Here is a 22,337-nt window from a genome sequence, read left to right as displayed (position 1 = left end):
AATACAGTATTTTGCTGTTGCTGGACACATAGCCCCGCTCAGCTGTCACAGGAGTAACCAGTGCAACAAGCTGAAATTTGTATCTCCCAGCATAAGCTGAATAATGAAAGGGCAGATTCCTGTGAGTTCTTTATGTTAAGAGTTAGGTATGACCTGTCAGAATTGAGATGGTACTTCCAGTACAGCTGTGTTCACCTGGCTTTTCAGTGCTGAGACACTTTCTAGAATATGACAGGAACTTTCACCCTCAGAGCTCAGCTTCAGACCTTCCCTGTGGATGTCTGTGAATTCCCTCTATGGCCACGCAGGCTCTATTTAAGACCTTTGCAGTCATGACAATGTTGATGACTATTTTGACCTTTCTTAAGTTATTCTTTCTTCCTTTCAGCATTCTTTTTTTCCAGTTTTGCTGGAGTGGTTGCTCTTTTGGTTTAATTATATTAATATTGTGCAGTGCATCAATTGCCTAAAGATAGGTCATTTCTACGAACAATATAAGAACAAGAATTTGCAGCATTGTAGAAACAGATACAACATTCCAAATGTTGCCCAAAGGAACGCCCAATGTGTCAATTTTGGCTTCCCCTACAACTCATGAAGAAGGTGTCTTCTAGATGTGATGGATGGCTAGAGAAGCTGTGATCTTGGTGTGCATTTCCTCTACCAAATACATGGAGGGAGACAGTCCTTATAGCAGAAAGGACAGTGTGGTTTGTAAGCAATGCAGTAAGGGAGGTGATCAGAAAGTGACAAGAGTGTGGACATTTCTTAAGTTCCTGTCCATCTTGTCAAAATATGAGAGAAGAAATGAGATGCAATCATGGCTGAGCCTTGACTAACATAGGAAAAGACAGTAGCACCTCCAAGCATTTTTAATTATTTGGATTTTTATAGGTGGGATGGAGACCCAGTTACGATTAAGTTTCTGAGAAGATTTTTAGCATTTTAAACTCCTCATCAAGCTGGAAGCAGTGTGAAAGCAGTGAATTGCCTTGGTTGTCTGGCACTTGCATGTAAAGAATAATCAGGACAGGTGCAGTTGATCCCAAAAAAATTCATGCAATGGAAGGCAAGAGAAGAGTTTGGGAAGTCAGTTCTAGTAAAGAGGCCTCAGAGCTGAGTATGAAAGTGCTTGTTCTGAGTGTGAAGCAGAGGTCTTTTCTAATGTTCTTCAGTCTGACTGGTTTTCTTCTTCTTTTTTTTTTTTTTTTTTTTTTTTTTTAATGTGCTCTAGATCTTCTTACTCTGGTCCCTTATTTACTGCTTGAAATTTCTAATGGGAAACTACTTCCCTGATTGCAGTGGTGCCTTACCAGCATAGCTGGGTGAGAAAGGGTGGGAGGGCAGTAAGAAAGAAGGCAGTCATTTTCTGTCCCCTTTCCCTCCTCACCTGTATTTCCTATAAATATTTCCTCAGGTCTAGTGGTAGTTGTGCTAGGGCTTAACATTAGGCAGCCTCTTGGAAGTCAAAAAGGATGTTGCACATTTACAGCAGTGTAAACACAAATGAATATCTGCCCCCGTAGATGTTGTTTTTCTAGGAGTTCAGGTTTTCTCTTAAGAAAACTGCTAACTTTTCAAGAGAAATGTAGAAGTATGGAGAAAGCATCTTCAAGGGGGATGTGTCACAGAAAATACTGAGTCTCTGCTTCATATCCTACTCCTGTGCAAAGCAGAGGATAAATAATAAAAGGGTTATGATGAATAACTTGCATTGGGATATACGGGATGGTGAGTGGAACCAAACCTTCTCTTAATTTGAGGAAAAATTGCAAGGCCTCACCTGGAAAGTTCCCATTTGCTTCACTGACTGCAGCAGGTACCTCCCTACATTCAAATTTTAGATCTTCTGAGCAGATCAAACACCTTTCCAGTATTAAAACTATCTCCTGCACATAGCAAAAAAGTGTATGGCAACTTAAAGCATTCTCATACACCCTGAGAGTGCCCCAATGTCTTCTGACAGCTGACAAACTAAAAAGGACGAGGCTGTCAAATGCAAAGAATGGGTCCCCTGCTTTTGGCTGCTGTCCCTCTGGTCTATTCAATTAGGATTGATCAAGCTGTGTCAAAGGTCCCTCCTCTGTTTCAGTGGTCACCAAGAGCTTTCATGATGACTAATGATAGGCTATCCTATCATCAAGGGGAAAGAAATAGAAAGGATAATAGGAGGGCCTCTTTTTTCCTTTCTTTCTTCTATCCTTATGTTCCAATTAGGCACATTACCTTTATGACCTACTAAATGAAATTCATTTAATTGTCATTGTTCAATGATACATCACCCCCTCTGCCTTCCAAAGTCTGCCCCTCAAACAAAAACCACCACTTACTCAAGCAAAAAAGATTTAATCATGTTTTGGTGAAGGACTAGATGGAGAAGAAATGTTTTTCTTCCTTCAGAAAATATCTAATATACTTGAATTCAGATATGGATACTTAAGGGGAAACTGGGTAGCAATGCTGATAAGAAACATACATTTCTCAGGTATCTTGCATACATTTAAAAACTGCTGGACTGTTCTACCTCTGGTACTAGAATTAAACTGGTAGTAGAAGATGAGCCAGTCATCCTCTAGCAGTTCCCAGACCTGTTTGGATTTCTCCTATATACAATATTTCTGCTCTGTTTGTCTGCTTAATACTAACATTTAGGTACTATATACATTTGAAGGTGTATGCCATAATTTTCTTTGGGGGCATATGTTAAGTCTGTGGACTGTGGTAGCCATTTCCAGACTTTTGTCATCTGTCAATCCTAAAATTTGGTGTGATTTGTATATTTCCCAGATGTTAAATTAGACCAGCACTAGAAACACAGAATGATCTGTGCCAAATAGGTTGGATGAAGGGGATGGGATGACACCATGAGCAGAGTGTAAATTTATGAAGATTATTATTATTATTGCAATAGCAATATAAAAATTGTATCTGTCTCATTATCCTAGAAACTAGACAAGGACTGCCAAAGGCTTCAATCAAACATCGGTTACATACAGAATTTAGAACTCTATCTCATTATAAATCCTTTATTTATTTTTAAGGGTTTATTTTCTCCTAAAGCTAAAATATATGAGGAAAAGGAATGGGGAGATCTTGAGAGATTTGAAAAGCAAATAAAACCTGTGAGCGAGTATCTGGTAGAGTAATAAAGGTCCAGGGATTTTTCTTTCAAGATCGTATGAACTTCCTGTTTTTCCCAACACCAGCTCCTATATGGAATAGGGCCTTGGCAATTTCTGCTTGCTCTTAAGAATGAATTATTATCCTGGGCATCTGAGTGAGTTTCAGCACAACATGTCAGAAGTTAATCAGGAATGAGTATCACTGCTGTAATGACACCTGAGCCAGCGTTTGCATCCTGCCACTTAAATTGTTCCTTAGAACTGGATAAAGCAGTGAATTTCTTAGTATGGTCATGTTGAAATGGTACTGACAGAAATTTTGTGAAATTCAAGTGTTTCATTTCATAGAGGGTTATGACACTTGCTGTTAAGATTTTGTTCCTTCTCTGACCTGAAAGAAGAATCACTCATTTATTGCCAGGAAGTTTTATCTGATTTACCACTTCTTTTGTAACACTTAATAGCTTTCCAAAAAGACAAAAGGTAATTGACTTCCCATCTTCCAATGAAACTCATTGGCAACCATCTCTCTGCTTTCCTTGGAGCCTTAGGAAATATCCTCCTAGTTGCAAAAAAGCCACTAATATTGGAAACAGAAGTGAAATTAAAATAATGAGATTGTGAGGTATTCTGGTTCTGTAATGCGACACTATTTATTTTGAGCCTTTGTACTGAATGATCCTAAAACGTGATGCAAACACTACCACTTTAGACCTCATAGCCCTGAAGCATGAACTATTATGATTGCCCAGCCCATAAGAAACTGAGGCAGAGACAGGCAGAATTAATCCAAGTTCTCAGTCAGTCAGGAAGGGTCCTGACAGTTCTGATAATCAAAGGCTACAAGGATCATGTGCAGAGAGGTCCTGGAAAGGTGAGGGGAGAGATAGCTACCTAATTACTTACACAGATCATCACTTAAATCACTTACTGTAATTGTTAGTAGCCCCCCAGAAGTCAAAGGAATCATCAGCAGTGAGAAGATGTCATTACTGTGCATAACCAAAGTAAAGACCCTGTTTCACAGTACCTACCGGCTAAATCACTGGCTCCTAATGTTGAAATGTAGCTCACTGGCTTTAAAATAAAGTCACATAATCCAAGCTAATGAGATTTTCTGCCATTAATAACATTGACTCCTCAAAGAAACAGAGCTGCCAGCCCCACCAAGCAGGAGCTGAGGAGGTGGTGTTGCAAAGCAGGCAGATTTTGGGACCAGCAAGAAGTCAGGGAGTAAGGGAAAGGAGGAGGAGGAGGAGAAGACAGTGAGAGGGGGGTCCAACTTAGAAAAAGGTGGAGAACAACATGTGCACCAACAGATGAGGAGTGGGAGGGGAAGGAGAAACGGAGGGGAAGAAGTTGAGCACAAGTACATGATCACAAACAATATTTTTGCCACTGAAGAAGTCTACTGCCCTGGTGAGACACAGCAGCAAGCCAGCCATACTATTATTGCACAGCAGTCACCAAGTAAAAGGTCTGAGCTGAAGGCATGTACACAACCCAGTGAGAAGGAAGAAAATACCAGGTAATAAAATATGCTTCAATCTAAGGCAGGAAACATTGCAAGAAACAAAAGATCAGAAGTTGCAGTTAGACATGGACTATTTTTTTTAAGCGCTAAGTATAACTGGCTATTGAGAAACAAGTGGTGTACTTTCTATTAGTATCTTCAAAAAGAGTAGAGGGCTCTTTTGGAAGATAAATTTCAACTTAAAAAGTCATTGTACTTAATAAAGAGCTAATGGGAAAATTCAGTGCTCTGTGCTATGTAGAGTGTCAAGCACTCAAAAGCAGTGACGGAGAACTGTTGGCATTGATGCTATGTCTGGCACTGATGGAGACCTGGGCAGACACCAACCGGTCTGTGCTGCCACATTTTAAGTAAATTTGGCAAGAGGCACCTGAAAAATTTGCAGTTGAAGGATCTAGAGGTCTTCAGAATTTCTGAATGAATGCACTAACTTTCTGGAAACATAACTACGGTGTTTTGATCAGGGTTCTTTTGGAAGGATGTGGGATGAGCAAGCAGGCCCTAACAATGGTCCAGTTTCTTGTAAACCATAAACCCAAACCCAATTCATTTACAATTATAACAGAGACATCCCAGCTGAAGGTTTTTTGTATTTATATGTCTGTTGCATGACTGTCTAAAAAGATTTGTTTCTAGGTACAGCCAGTATTGTGGGGTAACTCCAGGGCCCACTTCTCCTAAATAAATTAATGGAAAACACTAGCTTTTGTGACAGCCAACACTTTTTGGCTAGGCTTAGCTTTTCATTTTAGTGTGTCATGGTTTTGCACTCGGATGTCAAATACCTCTAAAATATACGTCCAAAACTGCAGATCTGTTAAGATTTCTAATTTTTCTGGTGAGAACCAACACAGAAAAAACAATTCACATCTCCTCACCCTCCAGAAATTAGACCAAATAGTAGAAAGGCTCCAAGTCTCTGCTGGTTAATGGCAAATTGGCTTGGGACACTGGCAGTGCTAGTTCTAAAATCGTTAAGTGACCTGCCACCAATGCATCTTTCATAGTCAAGCTGTAGATAAATGGATGGAGAGATTGTCAAAGACGGGATTCAAAGCTACCAATGAGTCCTATCTTCATATTCTTACTTTTTAGAAAATAATATTACTTCCTTCAAGTACAATGTATTTTTTCCAGGTAGAAAACCAAGGGATGTGATGGGAGAATGCAGAGAATAATTTTCTTCTCTAAAGCAATCAACTTCTCTCTGTACTCCCTCTTCTCCAAGACCAAACTCCATTAGTAGTTTGCTTTGATGGGAAGAGGTAGGATTTGTAAAAGCTTCTGGAATGAGCAGGAAGGAGACCTGAAAGGAAGAAAAATTATGTGTGTTTTTGTTGAAGGGAGGGCAAGTGTGGCAGAGACATTTGTGGCACCAGTAATATTGATCCTGAGGCAACGGTACCCCTCAGAATTCCTGGGTTACAAATTAACATGTCTTTCTCCATCCTCATGCCCCTCATTGAAATAAGTTCTCTCCTTGAATCACAGTCTTGCTTCTGTTGCAGGTCAGTAAAAAGCATTGACCGAGAGTTGGGGAAAAAAAAACAACTTCCAAGGGAGGTGTGCCATTGTGTTCACCTCTCTGCTGCTGTTGTGGCTCACAGTCCAACAGTCCGACTGAGAAAGATGAACAGATTTTGTGAATGGGCAGTACATGAACTGATGAATTGCCATGTCTGTGGTGGCATGGCTTGATGGCAATGGCTGTTATAGGGTTTTCATGCAAATTGTGTGCTTGACATTGTGTAAATCACATGAAAATGTATCTCCTGCCCTGAAGAGGTTGTTTCTTACAAGACGCATAGTGGAATGAAAGAGGGAGTTTCAGGGAAAGCATTGCTGTAGGTGCCTTTCTGTTTCCCTGTGGGAATTAAGCTAGGTTTTGTCCTTATTAAAGAGGCCAAGGCGCTCATGTTCCGATTACTTGCTATAGATGCCAGACATAAATGATATGGCTTATACAACATCTGAGTTCAAAGGACCACTGAACAGTTGAATCTCTGAACATTAGACTGCCAGATTCATGCTGCTCCTGCAGCTGATAGAAGACAGTAGATTCCTTCTAATTATCTGAAAGTTGTATACCAAATATTACCTATATTTCTAAGAGACCACCATCAGTTTTAGGATGGAATGTGTGTCCTTTATGGAGGTACAGATCACTATTGATTACAGTCTTGTCTTAAATTACTAGCTTAGAGGCTAGGCTTAAAATCTGGATAGCTTCAATGAGACACTTTACAAGAATCTTGTAAGAGAAAAAACCCAACATTCTTAGTTCGTTTCCCCTGCAAAGAGGTTCATAGCAAGAGACTCATTGGTGATTTTATGTGAACAATAACTGTACCTATGGCATTTTGTTACTCAATGAGGGAAATTCACAGCCAAATATATGGGTGAAATTGCTGTGTGTATGAGTTACAGGCGTAGAAGATAAATATCTGAGACTGTCAGCAGAGCGGTCATTTCGTGTCCTTACAGATATTAACTCCCATCATAGTCAAAATCATTACCTGTATAGAAACACTGTTTATTGGCAGGAAGCATGTGGAAAGTCTGAGTCATGGTACAGACTACTGATATATGTAGGGTCCATGAGGGATGACAGAGTTATAAAAAATGATGCACCTCCAGCACAAGATATTTTCTATACCATGCATTGCATATCACAGGTTCTCAGCACCATCCAGAAGTCTTTGATGGTGATTCGTGACATGTTTAAAAGAAATTCTTATTTACTGCAGCAAAAAGTTTTTCAGTGTTCTCTAAACTGATAAATTTCTGATCTAAACTATTCCAAAGAGGTATCCAGCTTTTCAGGAATAGCATATTGAACTGTCAGATGGCTTTTGGCATAATCTTTTCTTAGAAGCCTTTGGGATATTGAATATTTACTTAAACATGGGGTTTATTGTGGTTTGTTGTTAATAGTTGGACTTGATGATCATAAGGGTCCTTTCCAACCTGAATGATTCCATGATTCTATGATTTTATTTTAATATTGCCCTTATGCTTAATTGCTAAAGGATATTGTTAGAATGCAAGTTCACCCCTTCCTTCTTGGGTGAGCCTTACCTATGTAAGGGAAACAAGTGGCTTTTCTTTTACAAGAAGGTAAAATTATTGTGGATGAAATGTAAGGAGTAATTGAATTAGTGTCATAACATTAGCATAGATTTCAATTAGAAAAAATATTTCCATTGTGATAAAGTTCTGTCCATAAATTTCAAAAATCGTATGGTTTTGTAGCCTTATATTTCTTTGCTCGTGGAATGTCTGTCACTGAAAACCTGAGTACGACTGTAGAAAGTAAAGGTTTCTGTTCATAGAAGAGCAAAGGGAGGAAAAAACCCTGTCCTCTAAATGGGATACCATTTTTAGCAATCAGGTTAAAAGGTAAATGGATACGTCACTTCCCAAGCATGATTGTTAAGTCAGGATGGTTAGCTTGACATGATAAAGAACAAAGCATGATCCTACAGATCTGTCTTACCTGCAGTGCCTCCATGCCATCCTAACTAGATTAAAGCATTTTCTCCCATAATCCCAAAAGGAGGAAAAGGCCAGAGATGAATAAATTTTGAAGGGACCAGATAGTGTAACATCTGAACTTGTTTAGATCATTGCTTAACATGTAATGAAGCAGTGGGTATGGGTTTGTGCTGAAGGTTATCATTATCACGTGGTACACTTTTCAGCAAGATCCAAATTATTACCTGGTTTTATCTGTCTGAGAAATAACAAAGGGGAATGAGCTTTTCTGATGGCAGCATGGTGTTCTACACATAATCCAAAGTCCAATAGAGATCGGTATAAGAGTGGACTAAGCTGTAGTGAACCACAATTATGTTCAGTGAAGTCTGTAAAAAAATTTTGCAGGGTGATATGTGCACATACATGTGCCTTTTGGGACCAGATAGTCCCAGTGGATAATTACAGTGTCATCTAATACCAGAAAATTAATTGTAGTCAAAGATGGCTGACCTGAATGTCAGGAAAAAAAACCCCAAAACATTTTCCCTATGTGTTTCCCTTTCTTGTAAATACTAAAGTGCATTTACAAACAGGAGAGCAGCTTAAATTTCTTCAGGCAGCAGCCAAGTCCATAGCTATTGGGATGGGCCAGTGTATTTGACAAAATTACTCCGAGAACTATTCCCCTTGTGTTCCACGTTCCTTCTCAAATTCTGTCACTATTAAAAAAAAAAAAAAAAAAAAAAAAGTCTATTTGTGTTGTCCTGTTTCATCATCTACAATAGCAATTATTTGTAGAGTGTTGTCACTTTCAGTTGGCAGACATGGAACTGATACTCTGGGTAGCTGCTGAAAGAGGACCTGGAAGGAGTGCACCCCTTTTTTGTCACACTGTTGCCACTGTACAAACACATCATACAACCCTGGCATTGCTAGGAGTAAGTGTCGCTAGTACCTCTTATTAGTGTTTATTATCATAACTGCTCATTGTATTGCCCATTATGTTAATGAATTAGAACAACAGACCTAAATGTTTGTTGTTGTATAAAGCTCATTAGTCTCTGAGAGGAACTCAATGCAACATGAAGGTTGAGGAGCTGGGTTGCAGGAATATTACCAATTAAGTCCTATATGAACATGCAATTAGGTAGGATGACATGCTTGATTTACGTTGCTTTATGGCTAAGCTGGATAAACAGCGTATCGCAGAAGACTAGCAACCTGCTCCCCCTTTGCTCATCCCCACCCTGCTGGAACCTTTTCTAATGTTCCCAGTGGGAGCGCAGCACACAAGAACAACTGGGCAAGGTTATTGGTGCCATCCTGAAGCACATTTAACTCGCTCCTGAGCGAAAGCGATGGGGGCAGCATGTGTTCATGTTACGGCACTTAGTGTAGTTGCTCACCCCTTTCTCACTGATTTTTGGTCTTCATGGTGCATCTTTCTTCAGTACCTCATGCAAGTCTGCAGTGATGGCCAATTTAGAAAAGACTTTACATTGTATCATACTTCAAATAGTGAATTGGACTTAATTTAGATTTTCTGCATCAGTCCTTTTTCTTCTCTGATAATACATGCAATTATTTAACTCTATTGTGCTGCACATAATACAGCATAAACTATTGTACATCAGTATGCACCATTGGTTGTGATTTTTGTGTAACATCATCTTCCTGAACTTTTTTTCCTAAATATGTGTTTACATCAATACATACATTCATCATAACTGAGGGGAGACGCAATTGAAAGGCACTTTCAGAAGTTGTTGCCTCCAGCTTCTCAGACATAAATTGTTACCTCCCAACTGAGACTTGGTAACTGATCACATAAGCACTCCTAATTGTTTCAGAGCAAGGTGAAACTTCAATAATGAATTAAACTATGGAATCAGCAACCATTAAATAGCGACATGTTGATTTTTCTTCTTTTTTTTTTTTTTTTTTTTTTTTTTTTTCCAGTGTAAGGCACTTTATTTCCAAAATTAGAGGTTACATGTACAGGTAGAAACCCAACGGGAGCCAGGAGACTGACACTGAAAGACACACACAGCTGATCAGCAGTATCTCGCTTCTGTGTAAGGCACCTGTCTCTCACAAATGTGTCTTTCAAAAAGCCACATCTCCCCACTCTTTTTTTCTGGCTTACTCCATGCCATCTTTGGCACCTGCACAATCAGTTGTTGACCTCTGTTTTCAATGACGCTGGCTTGGCACTGAAATAAAGCAGGAGAGACGGTGAGGTACAACTGAGAGACAGTTTAAGATGCTGACTCTTACTGCCTGAAATTCTGCATGCAGAAGGCCTAAATAGTGGAGCTAAATGGAAGGCTTCAGTTTGCATCACTTTTTTCTAGCTGATCTAAGCATATAAGGTGTTGCTACATACTAGGATGTTTGTTGTGTGGATATCCAGTGCTTCAGAAATCTAGTTTGCTTTTGGCATTTTATTGACCAGAAAAATATGAATGTGCTATGAAGCAGCTTTGGGTATGAGAGTAGGTGACTATACACTTTTTGCCCTCAACTGTTCCTCGGTATGCAGTAATGATGCACCATTTGCTGTTTCAGCTGCATGGCAGGCTTTTCCATCCTACTCTTTGTTAAAATAGGGATAAAGAACTCGAAGCCCTATAATGTTCTAAATCACTGATGAATATTACAGTTCTCTCAGTCTTTTCCTCTATTCAGCACAGAGAGATGTGCAGATTTCTCATTGCATTGTTTTAAAGTATAAATTTTTGGCATTTCTGCTGAAAAAATACTTTAAATAACAACAAACTTGGGTTTATAAATGGAGAAAAGAGGCTGCTTTAGAAACAAAGGTAACCGTCTGCTTGGAAATTGAGTGAATACTTAAAAAGAAACCTGAGAGGCACAACATGTCAGTTTTGAATGGAAGGGAGAAGTGAGTATTAAGGGAAAATCAGAAATGTGTTTTCATATTGGGAGGGCAGAGGACAGGGGGACAGGGCACACAAAGTCACAAACAAGAACAACAAAAATACAAAACTAACACCTTAAATGTAGAAGAGAGGACGGGACCTGCAGTTGAAAGAGGAAAGAGTTGAAAAGACACAGAGACTGAAATGTAGCCCTGATTTCATGGTGCATTCAGAGTCCCTTCCAGGATCCATGGTGCTAGCCTGGAGGCAGGGAAGGAGGCCCTGACAGGAGGCAGCTGTACAAACTTCACCTGCATTTCACACCAAAAGTACTGCTGGGGAGATTTCTAAAGAAGATTTTGTTATGGTCCCACCTTTTGCTTTCCCAAATACCTCAGCATGTCCTTGTTAATGAATGGTTTGGGATCATCAGTTTTGGAGGCTGGTGTTCTCGTCAGGCTGGATTTCTCCAGCCAGTCTCATTCAGGACATCTCAGCCCTATCCTGAAGGACCTATCTTTAACATTACGGTTATCTAGTAGTCTTCTCTCCCACCGTCCTCATGCAGCTGTAACAAGACTGCAAAGTGGTGTGGATTTTTAGGAGTAGATGTGACTCAGGAGCTCTCCATTAAAAAATGCATGCCCATTTTACTCCAGGTATGTCACCTTCACAGTTCTCTAGGCTCTGTTGGTCCCTTTAAGCTGAATTCAAACAAGTAATGCATGATTGTGATCTTTCAAACAAGTGTGAAATATTCCAAGATTCTCTGCACTTTCCTCCATTTTACAAATAAGTTTTCTAGGGCAAGAAGACAGAAGTGGGGACACTCTTCTCCAATACTTCATGCAAAGGAGTTGATAAAAGGCAAGAGGAAGGGTTATTAGTGGAAATTAAGAACTTCTTTTTTATTTTTTATTTATTTTATTTTCCATCTCCATTGAGGTTTTGCTGGAAGGACTGTTCTAGTCCAACTCTGTAGATGCTAGATCAACCATCCTATTCCATCTGCCTGCACTGTTTTCCCCTGATTAAATGGACTGAAGGTGAGAAACCTCTAATGTGTGCTGATGAAAGTGGAGCTGGCACTCCACAGCGATGGGATAAAGCTGGCAGGACTGATTTTTCAAATTTGTCTGACAACAGTGTTCTACTTTGTCTTATTTTTAACCTTCAGTTTCAAAGATGAGGAAAAGGCAAAAAGGAAGGAGTAAAGATGCTTAAGGGTTAATTCTGCAACAGTGATCTTCACAAGCCTAAACTCTGTGGAGGTCATTTACTGTTAGGCACATTTAAAAATCAGAAATTGTCTTCTACACTGTTTCATGCAAATAAAGAAAGAGGAAAACTTAAAAATGTAAAAACTGTCCCCCTGTAAAGGGATGAGTATTTACCTGTTTCAGCTCACCTGGTTTTAGGATCAGTGTATCTGTCACACATCTTGAATTTCAGACATCATTCATGGGAGCTTTCTGTAAAATGTTTTGAACCTGGCTTTTGTCAGCTATAATTTCTTGTCTTTTCTTGGAGTTTGTCAGTGACTTGACAATTTTGCAAATTTTAATTCTTACATTTTCATTATACTAAAGATCCTAAACCAGTAGCTGATCCACAAGGATGTCCCTGTTGAGGGAACTGTCCCCAGTTTTCTAGCACAATGTCTCTAAGGAAAGTATGAGTAAAACCAATTTGGACTGGAGTGAAGCTGCTTGTAAGTTATGATTAATTTTCATGGGGGAGAAGGAGAAAGGTAAGCATTGCCATGCACTTCCTGGCAGATTTGACGTGAAAGATCAGTGAATGCACATGAGTTTCAAGAGAGTCCTGAATATTAAAACCAATGCTGCAGCCTTTGAACTCTAGGATTTCCTATTTCCTGGAGATCAGGATCATTTGAGCTAAAGGTGGATCCCAGCTGGGCTTGTGGCTTAGGCTCAACCCACCTAGCTTTAGACAATTACCTGAGAAACTTATACTGGTTGTCTAACAACTAGTCTGCTAAAGGTAGGAGGGAGGTAATTTCCACAGGGAATACAACTACTTAATATTTGAGTATCTTTTTTTTTTTTTTTTTTTTCCCTCCGCTGACTACAGTAGAGCTTAGGATGGCTAAACTCCAAGCTTTAGTATCTTAGTTAAATACCTGAAGTTACATGGAAGGATCTGGGCTGCTGTGTCCAATTAAATCACTCTTGAACTGAGATGGATTTTTACCCTGATTATAATTCAGAACCAAGAAAATTTCCAAATCACAAATCTGTGTGAACTGCATGGGAAAGCACTGGATGTTATTTCTGAGCTTGGCTGAAATGCAGGATTTTCTGTGATATCTACCAGTGAGGTGAGAATACCTTTTATTCATGGGACAAATACACTGATGATGAAATAGAACAGCTTAGAAAGGAAAGGTCGTCTTCAAAACCAAACTAACAGTGAACAAACTCACTGCTTTAATGCATACCGATTAAAAGGAAATCAGGATGGGTAATTAACTCCACTCTCAAGTGTTTGTACAATTCACTTTCCCTCTGCTATGTTTCCTGAGCAGTACTGGTGCTAAGCTCTGCAGATGTTGAATAATGGCTTGGACCACTGAGTTAAAAGTTTATTTTCTTAAAAGATCTGTTCTCCCATTCAATCCATTTCACACTCTGCCCTGCACCAAGCAGCACAATAAAATGAACTCTAGCCATACATCTGTGAGTGTTTTGAGGTTCCCCATTTATAGTTTCTCAGACTAGCAATATGAGTCAGCCTGCAGCACCAGGGCAGATGTTAAATTTATGGTGTTAAATTTTCAGTCTTACCTCCATGGCTTCTCTGAATACTCCATTCTCTAATACATCCTGCTAATCTGTTTTCTGTTTATTTTTCAAACACGGGCCTTCTCACTCCTACACCATTCAGCACCCCGCCCACCTCCCCTCCCCCTCTGACTTTCCCAAAGCAAACAGCGCATTCAGATCGAACCAGATTGACAGGTGTGTGACAGATGGATGGACAGAAAACTGGATCAGTCCAAACTCCTTGGCACTTGAAAAATTGACAACACAACCAAAGCAGCGTAACGGGGAGAGATAGATTGGCAAATGGAATAAATGGTCCCCGGAAAGTTTGCGATTAATCTTTGCCCTGTCAAGTAATGGCCTGATAATGCAGGAATTTAATGGGAACGACTTCTGCTAGTTCAGAGGCATCCATTAGTGTGGAGTAACACAGGAGACAGTAATAGGCATTGTTCCTTTTCTTAGCCTTTGCAAATGAGAGGAGACTGTTAAAGTTGTACCATCTGCACCCCAGCTCTATTCTCCTAAATGACAAGTTCACACCTTTCTATTCTTCTGTTCATAAGGGATAACACTCGTGAGTTTGCAGCTCCTCTCCTAGAAATATGCAGTTTTGTTTGATCTATTGCACACTTCTCCTCTCCAACATGAACTCTGAGCTACCCAATGAAGTTGCCACTGGAAGAGAGAGATTGTGTTAACTAAAAGGCGTACACTTTTCAGAAAGCGATGTGCTGTCATTTCTGCCTTGAAAAAGGTAGATTTTCCAATCTTTGTGCATCATTTAAATCCACCTCGGTTTCTCTATGTATAGCAAGTCTGTTCTCCAGCAGTAGGGCACAGTGGAGGATTCTGCTAGGCAAGCCCAGAAGGAACTTGGGGAAGAACAAATCCTGGTGTTGTCTCAAGTCTAAATTGTGGCTTGTGTGCTGTAGATATTGGTTTGTAGCATGCTAACTTAAGAATAGGTCTGATTTGGGTGAGATCACAAGTCCATCTATCCTAGTATTCCATTTTTAAAACAGTTGTGGATAACTGGGGACATATTATAAGAAAAGAAAAATTTTTTTTTCCTGAAATATATCTTGTAAAGACTTCCTGCTCTGAAGTAATTTTGCTCAGCAGATGCTGGTAGACCTGTGAATTTGTTTAGTCATTCTTTCTGAAGTTTGTTTCTGTGATTGCCTCAGAATCTCCTGCAACAAGTAATTTAATTCTGTACCACTTGAGAGGAAAAAGAAAAGAAAGAAGAAAGCCCTTACTTTCAATATGCATGTGCACTCACTTCATTAGCTTCAAGTATGCAGAGCAGGTGGTGGCACTTTATAGTCTTTAGCCCTCCAGTTCCAGCCAGGGGCTCACTGCACAAGATGTCAAGAGGGGAGGAAAAGGAGCTGTTGGGTAAAGGGGTCCAAGGAAAGAGCAGGCAGATGTGTTGCATTGGTGGGGTGGCGTTCACTCTCCAAGCAGCCTGGTACAGACTGAGATACCCCAGGCCTAACTGACATGAATAACTGAGTCACCTTCACATTGGCAAGGAGGGGACTGGCTGGGGAGTAGAGAGGGGAGCCCAAGTGCTCAGTCACATCCGTGCAGCTGCAGCACTGGGGGAGGGAGGATGCAGGGGGGCGGAAGAAGCTCATTATGACTGATAAATAGAGGGCTCCTGTTGTCAGCAATGTCATTGTGTTCACCTTTTTTTACAGTCCCCTCTTTCCAGCTGTGTAATTAATTAATGGATTGGAAGTGCTTAGTTTCCAGTGATCTACAGGTTGACCTTGCACCTTCCCCTGCCTGTCTGGGATTGTTGTCAGTGAGTCCAGCATTCACCGAGGCATCTCCCTCTAACCAACTCTGCGTCAGCTCCCATGATAGCAATAGTGGATCCTGTACTTTTCTCCACATGCTTGTTTTCATAGTGCTAGTAAAGTCAAGCACCATCCTTCTTTTTTGCTAGGGTGTTTACTCTGACTTTGCACCACATAAATGTTGGCACAAGGTGCAGGTCCCCATAAATGTGGGCCCAGTATGGGCCAAAGAGTAGAATTAAGATCACAGCGGTTTTATCTCCTGGTAGGAGGGATGATCGTATAATCAGATTTCAGACTGATCAAAATTATGCATGCAATCCAAACTAGCTGTTCTGGTTCTTCTGCAGACAGTGATGAGAAAGGTGCCTCTACTCTCACATCTGCTGCAGTTAAGTGCCTCAGAATGGGATCAATCACTTTCAGGAGAGATTTCTCTCCTTATTTAAGGTAAGAAGACTGTGGACAACTAGGTTAAGGTAGATATTTTGTGTTCAAAGTAGTTAAAAATAGGTAAGATGTTTTTCATCCTCAATACCTCTGCCTTGTACTTATAAGCAAGACTAGTAGATCCATTTATTCACCCCTCATTTACAATTTTATGCATAATTATAAAGTAAGGACAGATTACATTGCAGCAGTTTAACAGAAAATTACAGTTGGTAATGGGGACTGAAGAACCTGTACCAACAGAGGCTCTATGGCTTGAGCCCATAACAGAACTCTGCAGTGTGTGAATGAAATATCATTAGCTTTACAATCAACATCATGAGTGAAAGTCTGAGTAGGTACACTTGGTGACCTGGCTGGTAAATCTGCCTGACAATTTTGCAAAACAGACTTAGGCTATTGATCAAGTTGCCTGGAAATGATCCTTTCACCTCAGGGTCACTGGACTCCATTTGACTTAGGGCAGTCAGGACCAAAAGTGGCTGTTACTAAATGGTAAGAGCAAGTTGAAGGTCTCAGCCTAGTCTCTAGAGAAAGAACTCCAGGGTATGGAGATCTCAATCAACTTAAGTTACACTAGCTGACTAAGTTTACATCAGAAAACCACTCTTGTCTTGGTTTTAGGACTGAGTATATAAGAATACAATTATTTTGTCTCCCAGTATGACATAAGATCAGAAGGGAAGATTCTGAAAGACTGTTAAGAGAATCTGCCAGGTTCTTGCTTCAACATTTCAGTTTCCCTGTAAAAAATAATGTTTGTTTGTTTCTTTTTTAACTAAACATTCGCCAGCCCTGCTGGTCTAAGGCATTCAGATGCCTTAATGAAGTACAGTACCTAGTTCAAGACTCTGTGCCCCAAGAGGAATACACCATACATAGAATTAGGCTTTATCTAAGCAAGCTGCAGAAATGTGCCCATAATTACAGGGTCAACTACTTTATTACTCTAATGTTCAGCGCTCATGATTACTTACAGGTTTTGTCTCTCACCTAGGCAAAAGCCCAGCTTTTCTAAGAAGACCTTTACTGACCAGAAATCCGTGTCATCCAGCAGCTTCTTCTCCAACACTGGTTCTAAAAAGATGCTCAAATGAAGCTGTAAAAGGAAGTCAAAAACATTTTGCTAGGTACTAACAGCACTCTTTCAGCAAATTCAGGCTCAGGCATTTTCTGAGGTGAGATTTTTGCAGTTAGAAGCATCTGGTAGACTTTTCTTTCTTGAATTCTCCAATAGCTTTTGAACTTATGCAGATCTTTGGTACCTGTATCTACAAGCAAGATGTTTCGTAAGCACTGTGTGAAGAATCAACTCCTTTTCTGTATTTTGAACCAATTACATGCTAATTTCACATGAAAGTCCCTGATTCCTATGTTGGAAGGACATCAGCCATTCATTATCATTCAGTTTCTTCATGCTACTGAGAGTTTTATAGACCTCTGTTACCTCCTGCCTCCGCTATGCCTCTTCCAGGCTGAAGACGGGATCATTCTGCTATCTTTAAATTAAAAATTCTAAAGAGGAAGGTCTCCCTTCTCACTCTAACTCTCTCTTACTCTGCTGTCCTCTTTCCCTTAGGGAGGTGGTCCTTCCTTCCTTCCTTCCCCCCTCCCTCCCTATCAGTGACCTAAAGAGAAATACAATCCAGGAAGCAACCAGGCCAAAGAAAACACAAATCAGCCCACAAAAGAAGACAATCAGAATGCCAAAGCTAGTTTCTGAGACCATTTTCATTATGGTGCTGCCTTCTTTGAAGCCTGCGATTATGGTGGAGTTATGGAATCTGGGGGAAAAGAATCTGGCCGTGGTTTCTATCATACCCACTCCATTCTCTCTCTCTGCCCTGTTCTTTCATCTGAGTTAGATGCTGTTTGTATTTCTCCTCTTCAAATGTGCATCAGCATTTCAAATGAAACTTTGGACCACTGCCGTGGCAGCCTTTTAAAAGGATACAGCACGAGATTCCTCTGTCTCCTCTCCTCCGCTGGAGAGCAAAGGCAAACCAGAAGAGGGATATTAATGTGCAAATTAGCGCAACCTGACTGGCTCCAGATTGCTACTTAGAATTTGCATATTAATAAATGTTTTTGTGACAGCATTTAGCAGATCAAGAAGGGCAGAGATTAAAAAAGAGTCAACAAGATTTTTAAGCTTTTCCCTTGTATTTCCTTCTCCTCACACTCCCAGCCTCCCACATATATCTGTATCTCCTTATACCATATCCATATGTGCTTAGGTTGCATATATATAGGTCAATGCATGTAAATCTGCCCAGCTCTTGACATGTGTGAGATTTGAGGAGCTGCCCTGCATGAAGACAGACAAACAGTTCTGTGATGACAGGAGTGCAGACAGCTTTTGCTTGTGTGTATATTTGAATGAGCATGTTTTATATACACACATGCACACAGAGTTAGAAAGATAGATGTAGGAGCGGGACAGTTTCCTTCCCCCTCCCCCTTTCAAATCTTTTTCCAACAGGCGCTTTTATCCCATTCAGCTGAATAAATTGGGACTCTTGAAACTGTGATCTTGACAGATGTGAGCTTTTTTTCTGAGCTGCATTGGAAAAAGATAGATAGTAAAAACCTCCAGGGCATTTAGGCTTAGTGGAGCCAGTGGAAAGGGTTATTTCCAAGCGTGCTGAATAATGCATCCCTCTGAATTTCTTAGTTCTCTCTTTCTGTCCTCCTTTCTGCCTTTCTCTCTCTCTTCCTTTAAATGCTTTGAGGATGAAATCCTGAATGCCCTCCCAGAGTTCTTCCAGTGCTGCAGGAAAGATGCGATCAAAACCTTCCCAAGCAATGGGCTTTCAAAGTGTCCCATGGAAGTAGTCCAGTGGTCAGAGTAAGAGGGGGAGAAAAGGACAGATGCATAAACAGTGCAACTTATACATAAGACTGGGTTGGATGGGGCTAGTCTAATGGAAGGTGTCCCTGCCCATGGCAGAAGGGTTGGAACTAGGTGATTTTTAAGGTCTGTTCCAGCCCAAACCATTCTGTGCTTCTATGAACTCATGCATTAAAAATATATTCCCCATCTCAGTTAATTACTTGTCACATCAGTCTTAAGCAGAGAAGCAGGCTGATAGCCAGATTATTTTATTTCAGAAGTCTCTGTGTCAAGAACATATGTTCAAAAGAGACTCTCACCACTATTAGATTTGTCTTTCCAGCTTACTTTTGTTTATGATTGAAAAAACAACTGCAAAACAAGAAGCAACTTGAAATTATCTCATTATCAACTCTTTGCTTTGTTGTCCTCAATTTCCTTCATTCATTTCCATCTGCACCTTGAATTTTGCGTTGGATGGTCAAAGCAGAATTACAATTTGGAGTGAGGAGAATCCTGCTTTCAGTCTGGCTTGATGAATCAAAATGTAATCCTTTTCAGGGGAAGACTAAAATGCTTTGTTCTTGTCTTGCTTCTTTATATGGGGCAGATGATCAAAAGTTGTGTAATTATCAGGGTGGGGTTTTGTTTTTTTTTCAAAATGCCCCCTCATTTAAAAGTTGGGCTTTTGGTTGTGGGGTTGGTTTGTTTTTTTTTTTTTTTTTGGGGGGGTGGTGTTTGTTTTGTTTTGTTTTGTTTTGTTTTGTTTTGTTTTTTTACAAAGGCATTTTGAAAAGAAAAGACTGGTTTCCAAACACAAAGGTTTTGTTCTGGTTTTGTTTTTCCTTTGGCATTTCCGCCATGAAACACTTTGTCTCTGACTGTGTTGAAATGCAGTGTTTTGACATTTTCCTATGTGGATGTCGGGCTAAGTGTCTTGCCTGAAACCACAGAGGAATTAAAACCACATCTCTTGAGCCTTCGGTTGGCCCTTAACCATTGGACCATCTTTCCTCCTAGCAACCTTTAGGACTTTTTGAGCAAAACTGAACCCATGGACGACAGCATGGAGAGGGACACATGCCTTTATCAGAGGCTTCTGAGCAGAGACAACCCCAAGTGAGTTGTGGAAGGGAGAGGGGGCAGGCGCCCAGGTCCATGCTGGTGTTGGCATCATCTGTCTTTTTACTATGCCTCCACTAGAAAAACAAAGATTTAAGAGAAGCACAACAGTGGCATACACACCCTTCGGCCACACATCAGTGAGTTTGCTGGTGAGAGCAAAGCCGTCATGTCTATCCAATGTTTTTGTCAGGATTATCTGACTCCCAGTCAAGGTGCAAACAAACCTGAAGTCTTCTGTCAATAGTAGAGTGTAAGCTGAGAATCTCAATGTCTTCTGAAAGAAAGTTTGGGAGCTTTTCCAGAAAAAATAAGAAGGTAAAGGAAACTGGCTTTCTTCACCTACGGTTAGAAAGTTGCTGGGACAGTCATAGTGAAGTGAGGACAATGTGACAGTATCTCCTGATGTGCATTTTCTAGTGTTTTCTTTGGCTTCTTTTTTAACATCTCAGATAAGGTAGCCTTCACCACGTCCGTCATGAGCCTGCATCACCTCATTGCCTTCAGTCTTCTCCCGTGTATTAAGCCTGCATTTTTCCCTTTTTTAATGCCACTCCATTACTCCTTGCGGTAAACCATCATTGGTATAGATTACTTCAGAACATCCTGGTTCTAGGTTTCTTTCTGAGTGACATTTGTGTGGCTGGGCTCTACCATCCCAGTGCTCCTCTCCTCAAGTTCAAAATTCCTCTCCACCTACTTGAAAGATAGTTACAAGTTGTTTCCACATCTCCAGCTCATGAAAGATGAGGAAATTGGACACCACATGTCCACATTAAACCTGTGACAGAACTGCAGGTTCAGATGTCCTAATGCCAGCCCTCGTTTCACTGATCCTGAGGTCCATTTATCTGACCCAAACAGAATTACCTTACCAAACTTTCCACCTTATCCCTTCCTTGTTCTGTGTTCCTTGCTTCACTCCATTCTCTACCTCCCTTTCTATTTTTCCTTTTCCAATGTATTCTGGAGTGTTTTGTTCCAGCTGCCCTTCATCAGCCATCTTCTACAATACCCCACAAAAAACATTTACAATTAGATCTTCAGAGAAAAGTCTTTGCACTCAGCACGGGCTTCTCTTTCGGGTGGGGGAGATAGAAGAGAAAGGGCACAAAATATTTTTGACAGACATCAGTTGTGTCACTTTTATTTATTGTTGGAAGGCAGTTGAGTGCTGGTAACAAAAATAACTTCTCTTTGTGCAGCAGAAGGAATGGAGCCCAGTTTCCAGTGTTATCCAGCCTCCCTCCTTTCTCTCATCACATCCTTTCTGTGGATTCTCCAATGTCTGTTGTAAAGAGGTGAACAAACATCGGCTTTCTCTCAGAAGAGGTTTACAAAGCTTTCCTTCAGTCAGCTGTCTAGTCTCATAAACATCTATGAAAAGTAATGTCTTTTTTTTCTCTTGTAAGAATTTGCTTTCTCTCACTCTGTCAAATTTGGTTTAAATTGCCCGGTTGCTATAAGAAATACTGACAGAGAAAGAATGGGACAAGGAGATAGGTAATAAACATAGAATGGCTCTGTAAGACCTGTTTCCTTAGGAAAACTGGGTAGAACAGGTTGTTCAAGATTCAGCTTGGTCCTGCGGTGGGCTATGTTCACTGCTTTTGCTGATCCCTTGTATGGAGGGCAGATGGCAGAGGTTGCCCTTGGAAGTGGTCGCAGTGAATGTGTGTCCCGGACAGGGTTCATTCTGCCTGTATGTGCTGAAGGCAAAAGCACAAAGTTGTGTAGCATTTCTCTTAATCTCCTTTTTTAAAGTTGGCCTGCCTAGAGTATGGTCTTCCCGAGGAACAGAAACTCACTGCACTCATCTTACTACTTTGCTATCTTATAGTTCATGAATATAGCAGGAGGGAGACCAGTCAGGGCCATCTATAAAAAGGACAGCTGTAAAATCTTTCCATTCCCACTTTTCCAACTGCACTTTCACTGCTTTTTGTCTCCTTCCATCTTCACTCAGTCAGCCTCTCTTGCCTCTCTCTGGTGTTCATCAATAAATATTCAATTAATGTTTTCCTATGATAAAGATCTATGGGTGTCAGATAAGAACATCTTCACAGGATGAATGGTGCTGCTAAGTCTTGCGGCTAATTCTATGCAGATGCAGAAAGTCTGCTGGAAGTGACTTTACAAAATGGAGTGCTCAAGCATCTCTGTTTTATTTTTTAATGCATATGAGAATTTAAAAGCCTGTATTTTCTACAATTAATTTTATGTACTATTCTTTTCAATTATTTATGTTCCCTGAATGATAAATGGGCGGGTGGAGAGGGAAAGGTGACTAAAGGTAGTGAGAATCTGAAGAATCCCTTTTCCT

General features: G+C 40.4%; 1 protein-coding gene across 9 annotated transcripts in view; it reads left to right on the top strand.

Annotated features, from left to right (window-relative positions):
- The window catches only part of CELF4 (CUGBP Elav-like family member 4), a 720,910-nt gene that overhangs the window by 244,763 nt on the left and 453,810 nt on the right, over positions 1 to 22,337 (top strand). The window lies entirely within an intron of this gene.

Source organism: Falco peregrinus, chromosome Z, assembly GCF_023634155.1.
Source record: "Falco peregrinus isolate bFalPer1 chromosome Z, bFalPer1.pri, whole genome shotgun sequence".
Lineage (NCBI taxonomy): Eukaryota > Metazoa > Chordata > Aves > Falconiformes > Falconidae > Falco > Falco peregrinus.
Note: the sequence above shows the minus strand (reverse complement) of the source record. Positions and strands in the feature narration are given on the sequence as shown.